Source organism: Centrocercus urophasianus, unplaced genomic scaffold, assembly GCF_019232065.1.
Source record: "Centrocercus urophasianus isolate 14NV4802_14NV808 unplaced genomic scaffold, USGS_Curo_1.0 seq_14, whole genome shotgun sequence".
Classification (NCBI taxonomy): Eukaryota; Metazoa; Chordata; class Aves; order Galliformes; family Phasianidae; genus Centrocercus; species Centrocercus urophasianus.
Window position 1 is genome coordinate 30,088,287 of NW_024884586.1, and position 24,603 is coordinate 30,112,889.

The 24,603-nt window shown below is 35.8% G+C and overlaps 1 protein-coding gene across 3 annotated transcripts in view; it reads right to left on the reverse strand.

Moving 5' to 3' along the window:
* Positions 1 to 24,603, reverse strand: part of SLC25A21 (solute carrier family 25 member 21) — a 221,053-nt gene that overhangs the window by 126,486 nt on the left and 69,964 nt on the right. The gene's annotated exons all lie outside the window — the stretch shown is intronic.

The following is a 24,603-nucleotide window of genomic DNA, read 5'->3' on the forward strand; positions in this document are numbered from 1 at the left end:
TAATTATTTCCTGGTTAAAATGGCTTGACCACAACTAGAAAAGATTCTGAACTGAGTTCCTTCAGAACTAAAATCAGGTGTATAGAACAGTCCTAGTTTAGCTAAATAATTTCAAGTAGTTCCAATTTGCTGGAAGGGAATAGTTCTTGGACAGGTTAACTCCTGGTGGCCTAAGGCCTGAACTGTGCATGCCCTAACAGCTGTCACTTTTCTACAGTATCTGTGAATAGTACAGCGGAATATCTACGAACTGTAATGTTAGACATTTTATATAGTAGAATCTATACAGTGACCATCAGACAGAAGTGGTTATTCAGACTAACAGATGAAGGAGATTCTCTTCCTATGCAGATAAGATATTAAAAAAATGAGATGGCTGGAGAGCCCTGGAGTACTTTCCATGATTTTTCACAAGCCAGATGCTCACTGTGAAGCTGAAAAGATACAGATAAAGACTACATTCTCCATGCATCTCTAAAGATATCCATGAGCCAAGACAACCTGGTCCATTTGATTACTACTTTCTTGATATTGTTATTTTAAGGCCAGGTGAAAAACAAACAATGTATAAAGTACCCTCTCTATGTGAAGAGATATTGAGCCTACGTTTTTGGACTGAAGGGCTGAAGAAGTTCTCATTTCACATTTATTTCAATTAAGAGCAGTATGTATGCTGCTCTTCTTGTGATAATGTTGTTAATATACCTTGTCAAATTTTTTTGTTTGCTTGTTCTTTAGTATTTTGAATATCAGAAAGTACCCTAAAATATGAAATTCTGCTTCCAGAGTGGAACTTAAGTTTTACATGGATTTAAAGAATGGTTTTGGATATGCATATATTCACAGTTTTAATTTTAATTCTGGGTTCAGATAACAGGCTGGTGCAATTTAAAGTGTAGTATTCTGAGCTGTAAGTGAAGATATCCATTATTCTACTGATTTGATTGTGTAAAAGAGAAAAAATAATTAATTTATTAATAGTGACATGATCTTCCAGTTCCACTTGCAATTGTTAGGAGCTGACATTCTCCCATTTTCTTAGAGATTTTTCTTTACATGAAATTCAACAGAAATAATCTTCCAAATTGAAGACAGATGTATTTGAATTGTATATCAACCGTTATTTTTGCCTTCAGTAAGAAAATGAAGGTAAACAAAGTTCTATAACATCTACTCAGAAAGTCAATCCCAGAATCATTTCTCTAAATATTCTTTAAATATTCATCTGAAATTTTCAGTTCAATGGAGTATTTTTAAAAGGAAAAATTAGATTAAGAAAAATAGTAGTTATAAAATAATCTAAGGTCATCCATGAACTCATGATGGAAGAGAAAAGGTCAATACAGATTTTTTATCCAGAAAAAAATGAAGAAAAAAAGACACTATACCAAGTCCCAGTTTGGTCATACATTTTGGTACCAGTCAATAAACCAGACCACCGCATATAAACAAAACATTCCATTCAACATTATGTCAACCTTTAACAAAAAGATCATCAATCACTGCAAATGCATGTTCTGTGCACCTGTATAATCTGATGGACATTCTTTCAAGTTTTTATTTCAACACTGTGTCTGTCAGAATTACCCCCCACTATAAACTTACTATTAATGTTGGGAGAAGTATTCCAAATGTCACAGAAATGAATTAGTATCACACTGAGCCCAAGACTTAAGAGAGTCACCATGTGCATTTATGTATTTTTCCTCCTATAATACTGACATATTTATATCTTTTCCAGTCTGCTCTAGGTCTGGTGGAACTGCACAGCACATGTCTCATTTACTTTGCTATAAAATGGTGACAAAAAACCCCACAACCATTATTTGCATCGTTTTTTTGAAAAAAAAAAGTTAGTAATGACCTCCAAATCTAAGATGCTCCAAATTAAAACAAAGAAAAAAACCTGGCCCAATTATATGAAAAAATGAGGTAGAACATGTGTTGTGCTGTATGTCATTTCTATTGCGATGTTAGAACTTTGTTGGGTTTCACATGTGATGTGATTTCATTTTTGCTTTCAAATAATTTTATGAGAAGTAAATTCAGAGTTTCAATTTGTCCATTTAGGATGGTATGTTTGATAACAAAATACCCTTCATTTAGGCAAAGATATAATAGTATAAAAAGGCTGCTAGGCATAGCTAGACAATTAAAACTAGAAATAAAACACTTAACAATATTGGTTAGTCTTCAAAAAATTTCCTAGGTCCTTTGTATTCTCTGCCACAAGGTTTTATGATTTTTAAAAATATATAGGTTAGTTTAAACAAGAGCTAAGTAAAGGAAGATGTGTAATGCCTCTTACATCAGAGAACCCTACTGTAAAATAGTGCTTTTCTGATTTCCACAAACGTTGAATCAAATTGAGTATACTGCTCATGAGCACAACATTTGAGAGATTTATAGCAAATATATGATAGGAACAGGCTAACACTGATTTGCCACAAAGAAAACAACTTTCAAGTTGGGACAGAAAATAGTGTTTCAAAGAAAAGAGACTATTTTCCATTTTAGTTTTTCAAAAAACATATACAAACACGTGCATGATTTTGAGAGCAACCCACTTGATTTGTGTCTATCCCCTATATCTATAAAGGTAGGGACAGGATAACAATATATTTGGGATATTATGCATTTTGGAATGTCCATTTGACTTTCTGAAACAAAAACTGTACTTCTCAACTTCCTCATTACATATGCAATGTAAAGAAATCCAAGTGTGTAAATGCAGTGTGTTTAATTTTCTGTAATCTAGCTAGATTTTTTATTTATGTTTTTCCTTACATCACTGATTCAATAATTTGCTCTGGCACAATTCAACCATCTGAAGTTTCTTCAGTCTTCACTTGTACCCTAAAAGACTGTCACTATGAACAAAGCAGAATCTTGAACAAATGAGTGGTGATCCAGGTCACAGCTCCACTGATTTTATTAAGATGAAAAAGGCAGTAAAAGTCACTGAAGGTCATATTATGAGACCCTCATCCAGATTTTACTAAAGCAAGATAAATTCCAGCTTCTATAGACTTCAAGAACAGTTTGCCTGAAGAAAAACTTGCTGTATGTTTAATGGTTTGTCCTGATGTGAAGAACTGTCACTCACTGGTAGTAAGGACGCAGACAACTCATAAATACATTACACAGATACTAAAAACAGAAAACAAGACTTTCACAAAGAAATTTTTTTGGCTCATGTGGCTTGGGAATTCTTTGCTGGATCCTGGAATTGTTTCATTTGGACCAGGTATTAGATTTCTCTCTACAGCTGTGTGAATCCTGCAGGGTTCAGTTCACAAAATGAACCCCTGCAGTTTGATTCAGAGGGCTTGGAAAGGAACCAATATTTCTTTGTTCACTTACAGATTTAGGCATTTGGTCATCTCTTGGCACCTTTACATTAAGAGATTGATCCCTGTAAACACTAACGAATGAATGCCAGGCAGCCAGAAGATTCCTCACGTATACTTAAAAGGATATAATTAACAGAGCTCTGCAGTCACTGAGTTCCCTGAGAAGATGACTCTAAGCAGGAAGAATAGAAGCATTTTCCTCTCCTGACTACTGGGAAATCATGCCATTAAAGAGGGCCAGAAATGGGGAAAGCACCAACCAGTACCTTGGGTAACTCCACTCACAGCGCATGACTGAGATATATTCTGAAGAAGCTGAAAAGTAACAACAGAACTGAATTCCTGTAGATTCTCAGAAACTATGGAACAAGGATGTACTAGGCTACTTGATTTAAAAATTGTTAAGCGTTTCAGGATGAATGAATATAGTCGGCTACACAAAGAAAATTGCAGGATATTCATAGTTACAAATGGTCACAACCTTCGTAAACACAGACTGAGATTCTCTTCAAGGCACTGCTTCTGAATTAGAATAAATTTCATACATTATAAAACAATTTGTTCACCTCTCCCATGCTTCCAACCTCACCACTTTGGGCCCCTGCGTTCTTTGTTTTACACAGTAACAGATATGCAAAATATTTCCACTTTGTGAAGTTACTGCTTCTTTTTACTTGACCTTTTCTGATAGTCTGCAGCTATCAAGCCCTGCATTAAACAGAAGTTAACATCTTTCACTTGTGCCTCCTTTCAGTCCCTGCATCTCACAGCATCAAATTAGACTGAAGGCATTAGGTTACCTTCACAAATCATTTGTCCACCAACGCTACAGCTGAGCTATCATTTATACTAGCAGAGTTGCAGATTATATTACTCACATGCTGTGCTGGCTTCTAGTGTTTCTTCAAAAATGGCTGATAAATTAAAGTCAGTGATTGAAATTCATCACTTTGCATTGAAGAGTCTGGTGTTAATCCAAGGGTGAATCATCTTATGTACTCTCCCTGGTGTGAATGAAATGCCTATATCTTTGCTGGTAATATTGCAGGAACAGGGTGAGTGGGGTAAATGTGAAGAATTCTGAGAGAATGCATGTGAAAATTTGGATGAGATTAAATCAACCTCTTCTGCAAATTTTTTCACAAGGCAAGAAGGAAAAAGAAATAAATGGTTACAAAATTAAAGATTTGCTAACTCTACAAAGTGTTTTAATTCAACGGATGGACCCAATTTTAAACAAACTTATTTTCATGTCTGTAATGAAAGGTTTCCACATCAGTAACACATTCAACCAATCAAACTTTAGACCAAGCTATTATAATGTACTCCACGTGAGCCTGCTTTTAAAAACTAACTGTACACTGGACTTTTGTAGAGAAGGGTAATAAAAACAAATCAAGACCTGTGCCTGTGGGACTAATGTTACATTCGGTATTTGCCATGTGTCAAGGGAGAGCAGTGTCAAGGTTTTGCAGCCTTACGCTATTTGACATTAGCTTTGCTGGAAAGAAAAGATGGAAAGAAGGAAAGAAAAGATTAAAAGGAAGGAAATCTTCAGATTGGAAGAAGATAAGAAGCAAAACCATTCTGCTGAAGATCTAGAAGTCTGGGATCAACACTGAAGAGAATCTCCAGCTGCACTGTTGGCATAGTTCTTTGAAGTAGTTCTATTGCCTTATACTTCTATGATTCATAGCTATTTTATTCTTTTGCTTTGTATATTAGAACTGTAATAGATTGTGTGCTCCTCCTGTACAAAATACTGATCATCACATGCATTTCATGGGTAAGTGCATTTAATGTGGTTAATTTGTACCAAAGCAGGTCAAAACATTCAAGACACTGAGAACAGTGATTATAGTACGAAGTAAGTGTTAATTTATGAGCAGTTCTCTCTGCTTAATGTACGGAGGGGATGGTTTTAAATCAGTGCTCCACAAGCTCAGAATTAATCTCCTTGTATGACATGTCTAAATGAGGTAGCATACAGTCATGAAAAGAGGCATTTAAAAGCACAGTCAGTAGTCACAATGTCTGATAAAAATATTCAAGCAGATAGTTCATTGGAAGCGGTTTTCCTAATCAGAAAGGAATGTTGTATTAATTCATCATATCTTGACACAGTTTCTGGAACCATATGTGCTGCAGATCCTCTTCTAGTTTGGAAGACAGCAAGACTCTAAGGATAGAAAAGCACACAAAGCACATCTGGGAATGAAGAAGTCCTGTAGACTGCTGGTTCTATGCGCATTGCATGAAGCCTGAATTGGGATGGAGTTTAGGTGCGCTGAATCACTTTTAGATCTATTATGTGGCCACTGCTACCACTGTTCTATAAAAAGATCACATTCTGTCCATTATGTACACTGGTGTTACAAACCCATAAATCCAGTCATAATTCTGCTATTCTTGCTTCCTGAGCACTAGAGATGAACATAAGAAGCATGCAGAGTTGCTAGGTTGTAAGCAAAAATAGGGGGCTGGGCAGAGGGGAAGCAACGGGTGAAGAAAGATAAAAAGAGAATGTGACAAAAGTAATTTAATATGTGAAATGCATTTATGATTTTTCATTAAGGATGCAGATATTAACAAATAACTGAAAAGAATGAGAATTATTGGGCCCCTTATAAAGTTTTACATATCACAAAATACTATGATTATTATGCTATAGGCTGTTCAGTTTGTTCAACCATATGAGCACAAGCAAGTCTGTGCTAGGTCAGCTCTGTCCAGCCCAGAGCCCACCAGATGAATGTTAGAGAATGGAGTGAACAGAGCGATGCCCTTGCCCCTCAGTAGGACCCGGTAATTCCTTCTGTATTTCGTACTCCTCGGAACTTCTCAGCACTTCATTATTTCAAGGTGAGTCTTACTGTGAGAGTCCCAGCAAGCTCCAGCCTATCTTTATAGACAGAGAGAGGCAGACTGTAACTGTGTATCTTCAGAACGTGGTAACACAACAGCTGGAAAAAGAAACATAAATTCTGTTCTCCTTTTGTTCTGTTCCCTTCCACATAACTTCTAACACTGGATCTGTTCTCTTTTGAAAGAAGCAATTATTCTCATGTTTTCACCAGACTACTATTTGCCTCTTTTGCTAAGCTTGAGATCTAACTTGGTAAAAATAGGTCTACTTACTCATATGCAAAGCCGACATTTTTTTTTTTCTTTTCACATTTTTCTTTTCTTTCCTTTTCTTTTCTTTTCTTTTCTTTTCTTTTCTTTTCTTTTCTTTTCTTTTCTTTTCTTTTCTTTTCTTTTCTTTTCTTTTCTTTTCTTTTCTTTTCTTTTCTTTTCTTTTCTCTTCTTTTCTTTTCGAGAAATCTCAATGTTGATGATTGTTGTCTGTGAAAACTGACCATTTGCACAGTTTCTATTTGTTCAGTTATTTATCCAATGTCAATAATTTTTTTTTTTATTCTCTGGCAGTTTCTACAATAATCTAATGAAGAAATTCTTGAAAATCCATCTTGCCCACATCTCTCTTGACTCCTTCTGAATACTCCCATAGCTTACCTTAACTTTACTATTTTGATTTACCCCAGATGCTTACTAAATCTAGACAATTCCAGTTCCTGCTAATCTGCATAGCACAGATGATAGATTCCTCCCTCTGTGTTTCCTCAATGTCATCCAAAACTCTTTGTAAAAAATAACAGAACCATTAATCTTAACAAAACAACAGTATGGTATTCTTGCTTAGTTCCGTGGCTGGCTTACCATGGAGCGTAGCAGGTCCCTCACTGATCATAGAATCACTCAGGTTGGAAAAGACCTTAAAGATCATCGAGTCCAACCACAACCTAACCATACTACCTTACTAACAACTATCCGCTAAATCATGTCCCTGAGCACCACATCCAAACGGTTTTTAAACACATTCAGAGATGGTGACTCAACCACCTCCCTGGTGAGCCTATTCCTGTGCTTAACCACCCTTTCTGTAAAGAAGTGTTTCCTAATATCCAACCTAAACTTACACCGGCACAACTTGAGGCCATTTCCCCTCATCCTGTCACCTGTCCCCACTGAGAAGATACTAACCCCACTCTCGCTGTAAGCATCTTTCAGGTATTGGAAGTGAGCAATGAGGGGAAACCTCATTGTGGCCTTCCGGTATTCAAAGGGAGTCAATAAACATGAGAGAAATCAACTTCTTACATGGATCGATAGTGATAGGACAAGAGAACATGATTTTAAACTAAAGGAAGGGAGATTTAGATTAGATATCGTGGAAGTTCTTCACTGAGAGAGTGGTGAGATGCTGGAACGGGCTACCCAGAGAGGTTATGAATGCTGGGTTCCTGGAGGTGTTCGAGACCAGGTTGGAAAGAGTCCTGGACATTCTGGTCTAGCATTTGATCTAAGCATTTGGCAACCCTGTCTGTGGCAGAGGGATTGAAATTTGATGATCTTTTACATCCTTTCCAAACCTAGCCATTATACAATTTCTATGACATACATAAGAAAAGAGAATATGGCTACCTTTTTCCATAATAGCTAGCTGTTTGTCAGCTGAGGCATTAGAGTCTATATGAATAGTTTAAAGCAACTTGGTTGATTTCCAATGAAGAGCACAGGTGAGCCACCATATAGCAAACACGCAGTGGAGAACCTCAAACGGTCAGTGATATATTCAACTGGCACAACTGAATGCAAAAAAAATTTCAGGCTAAACCTAAGTGTCACTTGCCAAACTGATATTATGGCTTAGGACAAACATTACTGAAGTGGATTTTTGTAATAGCTTTTGTTTTTTTCTGCATAATTGTACAGGGAATCCTTAAGTTCTTTTAAGTAGCTAGGCAGTTGAAATGAAAACAGTTTTTACCCAGATACAAGTAGATACAACCAAATCTGGACAGAGATGTTCAGCTGCATGTGTTTGCCCATCAATGAAATTGTGACAAAAAGCCTAGAAAAAAATCACTGAGAAAGCAACAAAGCAGGACTGAACAGGTATGTAATGACACCGCTTTTTCAAATTCAGGAGACTCTGCTCTTTTCGGTGGGGCAGTACAAAGCAGCAATAACATGAGTGAGAGAGAAGAGGGGACACAAAAAGTTCCTCTCCTCTGCCCGTTAAAATTATGATGTCTAATCTCTGCACCAGGAACAATACCAGAAATATTTGTCCATGTGCTACTGATTCAATAAAAGGAGGAATCTTTCATAAAAGGAAGTCATATCTCACAAGACTGCTTCAAATAATGCCTGTTGCCGGCAAATAAGTGAGACTGAACCGATTGATAAAGATGAGGTGCAGGAAGCACATAACATGATAGCCAGAAGCTGGGGAAATATACTGGAAGATATACTTCTTATATATTTTCCACTTGCTCTGTTCTTGAATTATTTTCCTAACCATTTTCTCGTGGCCATTGTCATGAAGACACTTACTGGACATTTGCTCTGACCCAGTGCATACATTCCTATCTCATGATATTGCACAGTATTTATAGAAACTTAATAGTTCTGAGGCTTTCGCCCCTCTGCTAAACCTGGTTAAGACAGGCAAAAGAGTGAAAAAGTTAAGAAGGGGAAGGAGCAAAAGGCAGCAAGAGACACACTGCAGGATTACATGAGCCTCCTTTCCTCACATTCCTGAACAATTCCAGTAACAGCTTCTGCTGAAGACTTGGCCACAGTTTTTGTCTTGAAACATTAAGACTTCAGTAGTATCCAAAATTCAACAGGGCATTTTGAATATTGCTCACAAACATATTTGGATTTAATGATAAGAATCCCATGGAGAGCATTTTTCAGAATTCGTTTTCTTTTAGTAATATGTTCCATTTTCTGCAATACATATGAATTAAAGTTTCCAAACATATTCAAACACTATGTCCTTGCTGATACATTAGCATTTACATTTCTCTATTTAAGTGAGGAAATATCTTAATTAAGGCTATTGAGCAGTTTAACCAATTAGGTATACTATCTTAGCTGATTTAATGTGGAATTTTACTGTAGTTTTGCATATTTCAATTTTTTTAGAACTCACTAAATAACATTGTCATTAAAAAAGCAAGGAATTTATCCTACTCTACATTAAATTTACTCTGATTTAATAGGTATAAATTATTTACTAGGACATATTTGAACATACCAATACCATGAAAATCAAAACTGTTCTAAGCTCTGCTGTTGATTCATATTACTGAGTAAGAAGTTAAATAAATCATTAAATAAATAAAATCTAAACACAGTGGAACTTTCAAAAAATGAAATTGCAATTCTGTAGCATGAACATATTTCTAATAAGAATTTATTGCTATTTTGAATTGTAAATGAGCTATTTGGAATATAAATAGGACCATCTGTAAATAATGGTATTCAAGTACCCATCATAGATGAAAACAAATTTATTTTGCATCATTGTAGAAAGCACTTTATTTGGAGAGATCCATAGTAGTAATTAGAGAAAAGTGCATTCAGTATGTTGAAAGCAACTGGGTTAAGGGAAGAAGTGACAGGGAAAACCTCGTGGCACAGGAAGTCCTTTCCCTTTTCAGAACATCATCCATCATGCTGGGGAAACGGCAGGAGAGTAACCTACTACTTCTTAATAGGCTTCTGCATAGAGAGCTCCTTTGAAGCAGCAGCTGCCCATAGTAAATTTCGCTGACCCTTACAGCCTTTCTCCAAATTTTCCAACTGCTTTGTCTCCTGACTTACAACTTAGTGTTAGGTCCAAGTCACAAGCACCTGACAAAACTTAGAAGCACCAACAATGTGAGAATGTAAAGCTTTCAGGGATGTTGTCTTTTCCATACAGCAGTAGCAGAGAAACATGATGCCATTATATTTACCTATAGAGAAACTTTTCTCCTCTCAAAACAGAGACTACTTTAAAGGATGGCATTACATTATAAATGTATGAAGTACAGAACCTAAGAAAAACAAAATGTTAGATTCTTGGCACAGAAATTAAGACTCTGCAATGACACCAAGTGCTATATCTTATTTATTAAACCTTAAGCATGTAATAGTTCAAGTCTGCTGTATGCACCAAACTGTTGAAATTAAATATCAATATGCAATTATAAAGAACTGCAAAGAACAGGATCCTAACAGTATTCAACAAATCAATTAAGCCTCACAATGCACGTTTAGTCATGTCTTCCTAATCAAACGCAGTCTTGCATTTTTTTTTCCAATGCAACTTCTGCTGTCACAGTGCCAGCAAATCACTTGTTCTATTTAATTTATTCTTAAATCTTTCCTTCTCCTGTCCTCTCTGATACCAGAGTGTCATCCTATTCCTGCTCCTTGTCTGTTTCCTGTGGATTGCTGTTCTCTTATTTTTCTTAATGCTGACTTTTTTTTGTTTCCTATATCCATAGCAGAAAGATAGGTGTTCTTTGCACTCCACATAATACTCTATGTGCATAAATCTTTCACAGTTTTCACACACAATCCTTCATCTACAAAAAATATATTGCAACAAAAGCAAAAAATCACGTTTGTAAGATAGTCCATTCTTTTCCACAAATTTTGCAAACCAGACTATAGGTATATTTTCCCATTTTCATGTGCCTCTGTTTTCTTAGTCATTTTTCACATGGATTAGATAGACAATACAAGTTTTATTTAACTTCAACAGTGGTGAGTAATCTAGCCCAATATAAATGGTTGGCAGGCTTATGTTAGTGTTGGAGCTCCAGCTATCCTGTTAATGTTCAAGGTTAGCTCTTCTGTACAGAATGCTGCTAGATTAAATTGTGTTTAACACCAAAAATAGAACATTAGCACACTACAGTACTATGGCATTGCATGATCACCATTTGTTCTTTACATGCATAATAAAGGGATTGTACATCTTCCTTAGTTCCTCATAAATAGAAAGCCACATAATGACTGAAAAATATTCATTTCAAGATCATCTGTTCCCAAACAACAGGAGATCAGGTAGGAGATCAGAAATATTTGCCTCTACTGGAAGTGTAACAATGAAGTTAGAAAATAAATAAAGAATGAGATTAATTTGCTAGCAGTATAAACACATCTAACCAAAACAAAAGGAAAAAAATGTTATGTGGAATCAGAATTTATGACTTTATCTGTTTTTGAGGTAATGCAAGTTAATGTTGTCCTTTACGCACCACTCTATGTGAAGATTTCTAAATAAACAAGTAAAAGCATTGCTTCATGAGAAAATTTCATTGTGTTTCCTCTTTTAGAATCATTGTGAATGAGCAGGAGAAATAAAGATTAAAATAGAAATCTGACCGAATGATTTGTACAGCTAAACTTATATTCATGAAAATCCAACATATGAGCACTGAATGTGTTGTAGAGCGACCTGAAAGCCAAGCAACACTAACATACTCATTAAACATTGAAAATGCTCCTAAATGGGGAAAAACTCACCCGCACTTGTAGTTTTTAATGTTCTAAGTAAAGCACAATTAGAAACAAAATTGTAAATACACAGAGTCTTGGAATGTGCTGAGTTGCCCAATGAAAGCAATATCTTCACTAAGTACCAGAATTGGAGAAAATGGTGTAAAAATATTTTTCTCCAGAAAAATCATGGAAAATAAATGCTGAAACAAGCTAACTTTTTCTTGGCAAGGGTTTTGTTTTTTGTTTTTTGGGGTTTTTTTAATTATTTTTTTTTCTACTTCTTTATGTTATTATCTTTTACCTGTGATTAAGCCCATCTCAGAGCAAATTACAAATACCCATTTGAGAAATGGGGCATACACTTGGGTCATGAACTCATGGTAGGTCCTAATCAACTGCAAAGCACATAGCAGAATGTTTATATGTTGTCAATGACACAGTACTGATCACAATGAAAAGATGCACACTTGTACCAGGTAGCACAGCAGGAATTAATTTGACAAAATTAAAAAAAGCACTTTGCAGGGCTTTCTTTGCTTTCTGTATTATGAACATACAAATCAGGCAGGATTTATAAAGATAACTCTGAGCTGAAAGTTTTGGGTTAGATAAAATGTAACTCAAGGAATGCTTCTAAGGTCCTGTACCTTGCCAAGCATTTTAACAGCCTTGTTACTTGCATGAAATAAATCTGGAATCTTTAAAATTCTGGAATATAATAAAAGCCCCATTTAAAATAAACAGGGTACGGTCTCCATCAGGGAGAAGAAGGAATATATGAACTCAGATTAAAACAGCTTCCAGAATGAATTAAGACTAATTTGGTAACATGAACTTTAGAAAGCAGTTTTAAAAGTACATTCAAGAGTTGAATTGCTCTGGAGTATCTCAGAAATTCTCAGTAAGTGTGGTAAAGTAAAAAATCTAGCTCAGTTTTGAATGAAAATATTAAGATGGAATACCACCAAACCTTTGGCTCCCACCTGAGGAAGCGACATCAATTTCTCAGGGTAATAAAATTTGAGTCTGTGTGTCATGGTTCTATGTTTTTTGTTTGTTTGTTTGTAAAATTAGCTCTTCCATTTGGGATATAGTTGTTAACCCAAAATAAAAACAAACAAACAAACAAAAAACATAGAACCATGATACTGTGTTGCAAAGGCCTTAAAAATTCAATTGAAAAATAAAACAACAAAAGAGTCTACAAATTTACTTAAACATTGCAGAGGTAGTGCATGCTTAAGTACTGAAACCTGATTGTCAAAATTTAAGCTAAAGAAGAAGCTAGTAAGAAATCAGTAAAATGCCATATGAAATAAAATTTCTTTTAAAAAGTATGTACTGGGAGAGATGGATATGGAGTTCAAAATTCAATATACACAGAGGCTAAACCACGGAAATAATCAAAGATGAAGAATAGCATGAACCATCTATTTCCCAACAGTTCGTATATGAATAGAGAAAGAGAAATGGTAATATACATATATATATATATATATGTAATATATATATATAATGCCATAATGCCCCATGAGGGAGAAAACTGAAAAAAAAAAAAAAAAGCAAAAACTCAGGACACCTAGGAGGAGGTTAGGTCACAAAAAAAGAATAGCTGAAGAAGAAAACTGCAGAGAAAACATCTCTGTGTAGTGCTACTGCTGAGAGAACAGGGATAAGAAAATTCTCGTGTACACCAATACTAAGCAGTCTGAAACTAAAACAGCACTGATATGGGACTTTTCTTACAAGATCAAGAGGAAGCAGCAATGCCATCTGCTGTCTGCTTTGAAAAATTGCTAGAGTACACATTCCCATGTGTGGATCCTCCACCTCTTCTACTAAGAAGTCACTTGAAAAATAACCATGAAATAACACAGGGAAAACATCTGCATGGAATACAGCAGACCACCAGTAGTGAAGCACAGGAAAGCCAAGAGAGGAGGAGAGAAAGGGTTGGAACAATTCAAACTCATCTAAGACTAGGTCAGAGACAGGCACCCCATGGTGTGGCATAACCTCCATATGTATACATATGTATAACCACTCACTGATTGTCTTTTCCTTTCATTACTCAGCAGGAGTAAGCCAGACTTCTCACCCATCAGACTTGTATCATGCGAGACACTGTGTGTGTAGTGAAGCCAAATACTACAAAGAATGTGCTAAGGAATCTGTAAGGCATGGCATGAGAATGACTTACTCCTTCCTCTCTCTATATGCATATGTCCCACCTAGCACAGTAAGAACATGGTAGTGTATTTATCATTATGGATGGAGAAATTACTCACTTCCCATATTTCTAAAACTTGTTTCAAAGAATGTGAGATCTTCAACAATATGAAGAGCCTGGCTTGTATAAATTAAATAACCCCTCACTACTGCTTTTTCTTATTAGAGAATTATAGTTACTGATACTCCAGCAACTGTATTTGTAACATTGTATGTGTTCTGTTAAACCATTCAACAATAAAAATACAGTAAATTCATGGGCACTTAGATATTATGGTACAATCTAATTACTGTAGGAGACAGACAGCATTAGTGTACCATAGAAAGAAGATACAAAGCATATTTACCATCTTATAAGTATCTTGGCTGTCTTATGAGGGCACGTTCACCAGTTCCACAGTCCCTTCAGAGGTGATATTAAAATACACTGCCAACATATAGACTAGTCTTAAAATATACACACCATAACAAAAGGCATTCTAGACAGTTGTGAGATTAGGTAAGTAGTTTGTCTAAGTAGAATTTTAAAAAAACAATGGCAGAACATTTTAAAAGGATTGATGTATTTGCACAGTATGCGATTGCAGTTTAGAAATTATACACTATTAAAAAGTTATGAAATGAGTTAGAGAGGATGATAAGCATCATTGCAAAATGATTGAAGAAAAGTCTACATAAAGAATGAATTTTTTTTAAACAGTAGAGCAATCATAGCGAATTGTTTCTTTCTCTTCATCTCACAATCTCATTTTAATTTTAATAAGTTAATTAATTAAGAAAGTTAACTCATTTTCCATTACATATATACTCAAAATCTGTAGTTCTATAAAGAGCTACTCCACATTTCATGTTTCTATAATGCAACAATAGGATGGAAAGTTTTGAGATAATAGTAGGGTGGCGAAACTGTTGGCTATAGCAAATGCAAACAAGCCCAAATGCAGCAGCTGCAGAAATGAAGGAAAAGATCTTCTCAGCTTCAGAAGGCCTTAGGTAGGCACGGATCTCAATAAAAGATACCCTCACCCAAACTGCCAGGTGTGCACTGCATGCACCTGAGCTCCCCTGGGTTGGCCTTCCCTTTCCACCAGTTGCTCAGTCACTGTTTCAAGCCATGACTTAGCATTTCCACTACAGTTTCCACTGATATTACTGCCCACCATCCCCACTCCCAAAGAAGAGCTTTAGTTTTAAATTTGAAATGGTAGCAATGAGGACTAAGCATGATTTTACCAGCAAAGCAAAGAAAGAATGGGATGCTGCTACATAATCTTTCAATATTATATGACCATAGAGTGACTGAGATTGGTAGGAACTGTAGATATGGCCTCATCAGTCCTGAAGAGAGGAAAGGGATCAATATCCCATTACCTGCTGGCAACACTCCTTCTAATGGAGCCCAGAATACCATTGGCTTTCTGATACGGTTCAAGTAAAAAAGGTGTCAGATTTTTTTTTCTGAATGTGTTCCTCAATCAGCTTACATTAGTCATTCTCAGAAGAATTTAACACTTAATTTAATGTGTTGTGCAGATATTCCTAACTTCTCATGCAGTTTGAACCATCTATTCAGTATTTCTATAGGGTTGTTCACGTGGACTCTACACCTTATACATACTTCTCTTCTTCCATTTCATGAATTGATGGAGTAACACCTCACCCAAATTAAGGCTGAATAGAAAATGTGAATATGTCAAGATTACTTCTTCAACCATTTCTCCTTGATTAACAAAAAATGCTGTTGGGAGGATTATTGCCTGATAATTCCCTCCTTCATGATATTCCCCAAGATGTCTAATGAACTATCCCCAGAACCTTACACTCCCTTTGAGTCACTGAGAAAAGCATAAGCTTTTTGAATTATTTAAATGATATTTTAGAAAATTCATAAATATATAGCTTGTTCCTGAAGGCCTGAATTTGTCTTACAAATGACTGAGAAGTAGCTCTGTAACTGTATTAACAGGTAGCTATGCATTTCTGTGTAAAAAACATACAGGCAGTTCAGCTCTCAGAGACACATGAATCTGGATCTGCAGAAGAAATTATACTCATTTTAAGGCACTGAAAGCACAGAAGTGACTTTGAGAAGTCTGGAAATTATTTTGGCCCAACTTAGTTTCAGATGGCTACCATCTGTGAGTTTCTTAAAGACCTGACACAGATAGATGTGGCAATCCTTCAAATAGGAAGCACAGCAACATGTACACACATCTTTCTATCCAGATCCAATATGATGAATAAGAAACAATGTATGCTGATTTATTACAGCAACATTTCTTCTTTATGCATTTTGGTGCCTTTTTTTCCCCTCCTTTTCTTTTTCTGTTTACTATTTCTCTTTCCTTTCTATTTTTATTTCTCCTTCTCTCTTTTAGTGATACAAATTACAACAAATCAGCATGACAACAGAACATGATAAATATTTGTGTAAAAGTAAAAGTTTCTTACTTGTATTTCCAGAGCCTGGTTGTTTGACAGTCAGAAAACTCCTTTCTAAATCCTATTTGAAGGTTTAGCCATCATCTATAGTGTAGAAATAAGGGGATGGATAAGAGGCAACAAGAGACAACCATTCTGTAATCAGTATCAAAAAATTAAAAGCCACATAATCTCAGCAGCACCAAGTTCTAGTAACATCCACTGAGAGACCAACATGCTAAAAATACTGCAGTTTAACTGGTGACTAAATGAAGGCTTATGTGTGATTAAAAGCTATTTCATCCAATTTTGCCATTTTTTTCCCTTAAATTGGCAAAAGCAGATCTTGAAGATAACTGCAAGTATGTAAAATTTCAAAGATAGTATTTTTTTCAAAACCTTAGGGAAGATGGTAGAACTTACATGCTTATAGTAATTTCTTGTTTGCTGCACTTTTGTCTAAATTTTCAGATAACAAGTAGTATTATTTCTGCGAATTTTTGAAGCCAAAAAGTATTTCGTATAGTATTACCATAAATAATTGTTTACTTGTGCATTATATGTTCAGTTGATATCAAGAGCATGACAACAGACTGTTCGGGCTGGTTCACATATCCACATCTTCTATTGCAATTAAAACCACCATGCCTGTTTTAGATTTATATATTACTTCCACTTGCAAGTTTTGCATTTTCACATCAGAAGGCTTGCTTCAGGTGGGGATAAGAGATTAAAAAAAAATGATTCTTAGTTCCAGAATATGTTTGTATTAACAAAATATTTTGAAAGGACAAAAGGTTTTCTCAAGTGATTACAGCTGGAGACAATTATTGCCATTATCCTACCAGTGATTACATTTATCCCATAGGGATAGAAAATATATCTCTGCACTGGATACTAGAAATGGACGTGTGTTATCAGGAGAGGCAGAACAACTGATTTCCAAATGGGTACTCTCAATATGACAGTAAAGAATGTTGCTACCTCAAAAAAGCAGGCAGAGAAGATAATAAATTAATGGGAGAAGTTCAATATTATTGATTTCTACGGTGAGATTCATATTATGTCACTTGGCACAGATCTAATGCTTTTACCACTTTAATCTTGGATGATCCACTTTTGATTCCAAACATCAAATAGGTCAAAGAATAATTATTTTCTCTTTCTCTGGTTTCTGAAGTATTTATTTCTGATCATGCTACAAAAGCAGCACCACTTGCACACATTAGAAAGTATTCAGTGGGGACAGAAAGACAACAACTAAAGTATTATTGTTGGTAAGGAGTTTTGTGGATTTCATAGAATAAGAGAATAAAAAAATCATCTGAATTGGAAGGGACCCTAAAAGGCCATTAAAAGGCCATCTAGACCAACTCCCTGCAAAGAACGGGGACACCTACACCTAAATGAGGTTGCTCAGAACCCCACTCAGTCCCGTCCTGACCAGAAAAATAAATCAATTACAAATGAAAATTGATTTCAGAATGTCTTTAAACAGAGTTCTTATTCTTTCATGTTATTTTTATCTTTACTAATTTGTAATTGAAATAAGATAAGTGGTTTTAAAAGTACTAGTTTAGACCTTTATACTACCTAACTTGTATCTACCAAAAGAAAATGTGAGGTTGCTGACTGTTCTTAAGATCTGAGATCCAAGATGCATGTTTCAATGCAATATTTTTACCAGGAAATTCAATCATATAACGGGCACTAAAATGCAATATCATAAATTCTGTTCAAACTAAATTGGTCACATATTGTCTATCTTGTTCCTTATCCATGAAGGCTGCCAAAGGAGGTAGAGAATACTGGACTGTGCCCAGAACTTGAAATTCATGAGTATTTTTGTTTGTGAAACAGCATGCTTCTTATGCCTGTAAGCAAGTGAGAGACAATGAAGCTGAATAAGAAGTCAGCGCACTGTGAGCAGATGATGAATGTGTCTAGCTTTGTAAAGAGTTTCATCTGGTTTTATAATTTCTTGCCTCTCCAACTTTGGTAATCAAATAGTATATATTTTCCTTAAGAATTTTGATTAAAAAAAAAAAAAAAGTTTGATGTACAAACCTTGCAATACTTGAAAATATGCTTCCTACAAAACTTGCTGGTTAGGGAGCTGAGTCAGAGATTTTAATGATAACTATGCTGAAGTGCAGTAAATAAGATAAAAACATTGGAATACTATCAGAGTTTAGTTTTCAAACACATCCATAACTGTAACTAGATCTTCCATACATCCACAGTATTGGAAGTCAAGTGGATTGAATGACAACCCATTGCGCAGTACAGACTTACAACATGAGGCACACTTGACTCTCAGGGTTACTGTGGGCAGCTTGTTGAGGAGTAAATGTGATCAACTAGTTAGATCTGCAATTCATTCAAAAGTTACCTTGACTTCTTTCAGTGGTTGTGATAATCAAAACTGTTTCACAAAGTATCTTGGATAAGCACTAAAATGGCGTTACAACTAACTTGATTTAACACACCCTTTTTCTCAGCATATCCCACCTAGCTCTTTGTTTTATATACTGAAGGCTTCTTTTTTTCCCTAAACTCTATCTTTGCAAACTCTGTCTGAAGCAATATATATATATATATATCCTCATTTAGCCCCTCATCTTTGCATGAATGTTAATTAATTGTAATACAATTCTTTCAAATGCCATTAACATTTTGCTAATATGTCCCATATTCTCCTGCTATATAAGCAAATTTCAGTCATTCTAGAGCTCTGATCCTTCACCCAACAGACCATAAATCACACTATATCCACCAGCATCCTTTCTGTAGGATACCTTACTTCTTTCTCCATGCTCCTGCCTAGTGTAGAACTATGACAGGGAGGGAGAAAAAGCAGCTTAGATTCCATGTGGCTCTGCAATGTATGCAGTCTTTCCTATTTCTCATTCTTTACAAAACTATTTCATGCTGCACAGAAGAAATAGAATTCAAGAAATTAAGCTGTGTAACCTGAAAAGATAATGAAAAGATGCCCAGGAAATGGCGTACATACAAATTTTAGGAAAGTATTAGACTCATAAGGATGATAGCCAACAGATTATTTAAAACTATTTTCCTATACTGTGTGAGTCCAATCTACACTATCTTGTTCGAAAAAGAAATCTTCAACTGAAATGTAATATTTGAGTAACAAATATACCACTGCCAAAATTGCTATTTTCCTCTTCAGATGAATGAATTCCCACAAAAAGGACGAATGAGAAAGGAAATAAATCACACAAGACATCTTGTGCATAGAACACTATTTTTCATGGAGGCACATGGAAATGGAAGTTCTCTACCACAATCAGTAAGTAGTTAGAATGCAGCACTATGCTAAGGTAACAGAAAATAATTTCATAGCCACATTCCTCATGACTATGTAAGGAACTTTTCCCACACTATTCTGATGAATTTTACTTTATATGAGCAAATGCCATTGAAAAATGCTTCACCAGGCTCCCCAGCATGCAGTATGACCCCACAATTCAGATTACTTTCCTATGCAACTGTGGAATCTGTGAGGCAATTTTTCAGCAGAGATTCTGAATTTGTTATGCTGTTGCCATCTGGTCCTCCGTAACCAGCACAGGCATGGATCTGGTTAATAACAGGATCCTAAGTCACAAGGACAGACAGTATTTCTATTCTGCAGCTCATGACCATTGCTCTTCCGGTTCAGACCATCTTGATCATTCTTTTGGTCTTTTTTCCTTGGGGTGACATAGTGGTAGGAAGAAATCCGTTATCTGTTATGAAAATAAATGCTTTTCAAATATTGTATTTGCACACTGTGGATTTCAAAAACTCATGATATAGCTTTCCTTAGCAAGATAAACATATTTAAAACCTGATTAATGATTTAAATCTTCAAATATCCTATGCTTTCTTTCACATTACAGTTATTTATCATCCCTACCAGCACAACTAATTTAAAGGAAAAGCAACGGTGAAGAAAAGGCACTTTTTTTTTTTAACTTTTCTCCTTTTTAACTTTTTTTTTTTAGCACTTGTATGAGAAGTGTCACGCAACAAATTACTTGTTTATTTTTGCTAGCACCATATATCAAATCAGCAACTGCTAAACAATGGACAAATCCGACAGAAAATCCTATAGAAGAACTGCCCGAAAGAGCTGGTCTAATGCACCATTGAAAAATGGAAAACTAGCCAGTCAGAGCCACAGACTAATGGAAATAGCCAATATCACCATGAACAACCTGATAGCAAACTTTAAGACTGTACAGAATTCTACTAGAGATAGCTTAATGGAAGTTTTCATTATGTTGCAAACTTGATACTTCTGAGACAAGGGAAAAAAAATCGAAACAAAAAGAGGAACATTTTAGCAATTTCCACAGCATAAAATTTAAGGATATAAAAATATCACCACGACTGAAGTATTTTGCTCTTCATACTGCCAGTATTTCTTCTGGCAGTATTGAGATTTTCAATTTCTTCAGTTGAAAAAAATATGCATAATCTCCTATAATTTCTGCTTTATTGATTTTTAAAAACTTATAAGGTTAAAAATGAAATAATTTCATAAGCTAAAAGATATAAGTGATGTGTGTATATATATATGTTCACTATACAAAGTAATAAACCATTCTGATCAAAGTCACTGAAATAAAATTTTCTACAAGAGAAAACCATTTTTTTTAATGTAATGAAGTCAGAAAATTGTTGCACTCTATCATTTCTATTTTTATTCCTGATAAGTTGTCAAAAAGACTTGTTTCTACAAAACTTTTTTACTGCACTAAAACTGCATGTAAATTTTTTATAGAAAAAGTTACATTAAAAATACTTTAACCAGTTCTAGTCAGTCTGGAAACAGATGAGCACATGTGATCTGCTGGAATGTGTTACAGAGCCTGCAGAGGATATGAATGATTGCTAACTGTAGCTGGGGAACCCTGAATCTTTTAAAGGTTTAAATTTTGGTTTCTATTCCTTGTTTACCAACAGGATGATCAGTGTGCCATCCGTCACATGCATCTGGAGCCAAGAGGCTAAGAACAACAGTGAGCCACATACTGAGAGCATACAGGTGACAAACTACAGAAAGGAAACTCATGCAAAGGCTGAGATAAAAGGGCTACCAAATAAAGACCAGGATGAAACAGTACCATTTCAAACTTACGTTGCTACTTTATCTGCCTAAATCAAATTGACAGGCATAAAGTCAGCAGTTCTATTTTCTCCTCATTCTGTAAATTATGCCAACTTAATTAAAAGCTTCCGTTTAATAATAATTAAAAAAAAAGGGGTGGGGGTGTGTGTGGGGGGGGGGGGGTAACAGTAACATTCACCTCTCCTCCTTTATCTTGCATATGGAATAAATTACCAGCACATAAACAGTTGACAACTACATATCTTTGAGTAGAAACTTAGCCCAATCTTTTAGTGTTCTTGTCCAAATATACTGCTGAATAGTCTAGTTGGCCTTGGTCTCAACACTGTTTTACCTGTCTGGAGGCCAGAGCTCATATGCCAATATGGCAGAGCTCTGACATTCAATATCACAATGCTTACTTTACTGATAGATTTATTTCACCACAGATGAACTCCACTACTGCAAAATGGCTCCAGAATACAGCGTGAGAATTGAGGACTGACATAAACAAAGTAGATAATGCAAATTATTCTTATGCATATCTATTATTATTCATACATACTTGTATTTTTTTATTTAGTTCATGATTTAATGCTTACTTGGGCAAGTTACAAAATGTATTGCCTATATGTGAACATTTAGCTAGGAGTATTTTTCTAAATAAGACATTGTTCTATTCTCACGATTCACATTAAAGATCTCATACTATTGTGGACATTTAAAGAGTTATCCAGGAAAATACCTAACTATACAAAAATGTCTGCTTTAATTTATTGATTCATTTTGGACCATCATGGGAAACTTAGGGCCTAAAAATATCTTACCCATAGGCTTTATGTTCACATTTCACATGCACTGAGAATGACTGACTGTATTAGAGGCCCTTGGTACCTGTTGCTGAAGTTTCTGTTCTCGGTATTTTTCTTGGATTAGATTTGTAGCCAACTGGTTGTAATTGACCCTCTACTGGGAGAAGTTAGGATAAGAACATATGCCTTTCCTTAAGAAAGGGAAAGAGAAAAAGAGAAGGAGAAAGGCAGAGAGAAAGAGAAATATCACCAGTATTTATTTTAAGTTGCCTTCATTTCCAGCTTTTCTGGCAGACTGTCAAGCTTCTGTCACAATGCAGAACTCCATTTAACAGCAGCTCCTGGAAGAATAGACTATACAAGGAACTATAATCTAACTAAAATATAAAATATAAGAATGAAGCTGTAGAGTTATTTCTGCCCTGTAGAGTTGACAGTACACCTGATACTGCCTTACAATTTCTGCATATGAAATGCCAGGCTGGCATTTCTCTTTAGGGCAGTCATTAGTCAATTTGTCATACATCAGGCAAACATAAATTACTAAATTCTAACTGCAAATGTGGAAGCCTCCAATGGTTCTTTACCTCAGGCCAACTATTTCTAGGCTAAACAAACTTGACACCAGGCTTCAGCAGCAATAGCAACAATTCCACAAGGATCTCAAGAGAGTTAGTGGCTATACCATGTGAAAATATGCAAATTCTATCTAATTTTTAGTGCATGAAAAAGGAACTTTATTTTTGCTAAACTTTTGCATGCAAAAAAAGTACATAAAAACACAAAGTTATTGTTTGCTTCTATTAATCTTTCTGCAACATACTATATGCTAAACTTTGGTGCACATGAATGAAAAATGTTGCCATCTTGCAATCATTGATGAGCTTACACACATGGTAGCTTCATTCTGATCTTCAGTGTATAAAGCGAATCTCACTCTGAAATAAGCAGTCCACACCTAATAAAGCTCAGAATCCTCTTGGTCCTTTCCTGGTGTCCAAACACAAGATTGCATTTTAAACTTACTAGAAAGTTTTTTTCTTTAAATATATGCAGCAAAACTTTTCAATTTTGATATGTACGCATGTCTTACCAAAGGAGTACATAACTTTTTTTCTAGTAAAGTACACAAACACTTTTTTCAGACCTAAATTAAGTACTAAACTGCAAAATACTGACTGATTAGACACAGCCCCCCTTCCCCCCTCACACACAACTCAAAGACAGATGAAATTATTTCATTTGTCATTGAAATGCTCAAACCTATATTATAAAATACCACAATGGGGAACTGCACAGTCATAGACTCCTGTGGCATCTTTAAGAAACAAATATTTGTTACCAGTATTAGGTATTGCTCCCAAAGGACCACTGCAAAAGATAAAAAAAAATATTCTTACAAACACAGTAACAACAAAAGTAAGGCCAAGGAAAATTCCCATCCTTTACTGCATGTAGTGGGGAACATTACCACCAAGGATGAAGAAAAGACTGAAGCACTCAACACCTTCTTTGCTTCTGTCTTTGACAGTCAGAACAGTTACCCTCAAGGTTCTCAACCTCCTGAGCTGGAATATGCTTTTGGGTGTTTTGGGGAACAGAATAAACCACCCACCATTCAGGAGGAAACAGTGATCTGCAATTCCATCTAGACTATCATAAATCTATGGAGCTAGATTGGATTCACCTCATGATACTGAGGAAGTTATTGGAAGTACTTGCCAAGGCAATTTCCATCATTTATCAGCAGTTCTGGTCAAGCGGGGAGGTCCCAGATGACTGGAAAGTTGTTAATCTGTAAGAAGGATTGGAAGAAGGATCCGGGGAGCTACAGGTCTGTCAGCTTGACCTTGATATCAGAAAAGGACATAGAGTAGGTCATCTTGAGTGCGATCACATAGCATGTGTGGGACAACCAAGGGATCGGGCCGAACCAGCATGAGTTCATGAAAGGCATTTCCTTCTTGACCAACTTTCCAAAAGCAAGTGACCCACTTACTGGATTAAAGAATGTAATCTACCTAGATTTCAGTAGTCTTTTATGCTGTCTCCTACAGTATTCTCCTGGATGACAGGGAGGTGGTGGAGTCACTGTCCCTGGAAGTGTTCCAAGAAATGTGTAGATGTGGCACTGAGGGGCATGGTTAGTGGGCATGTTAGTGACGGGCTGACCTTTGGACTAGATGACCTTAGAGGCTTTTTCCAGCATTAATGATACAATGATTCTATGATTCCACGAAACAGTGCAGCCTTGTGTGTGTGTGTGTGGCAGGGAGGGGGGGGGTTGAAGGAGAAGGGGAGATAAGTGCAGAAGGAAGCA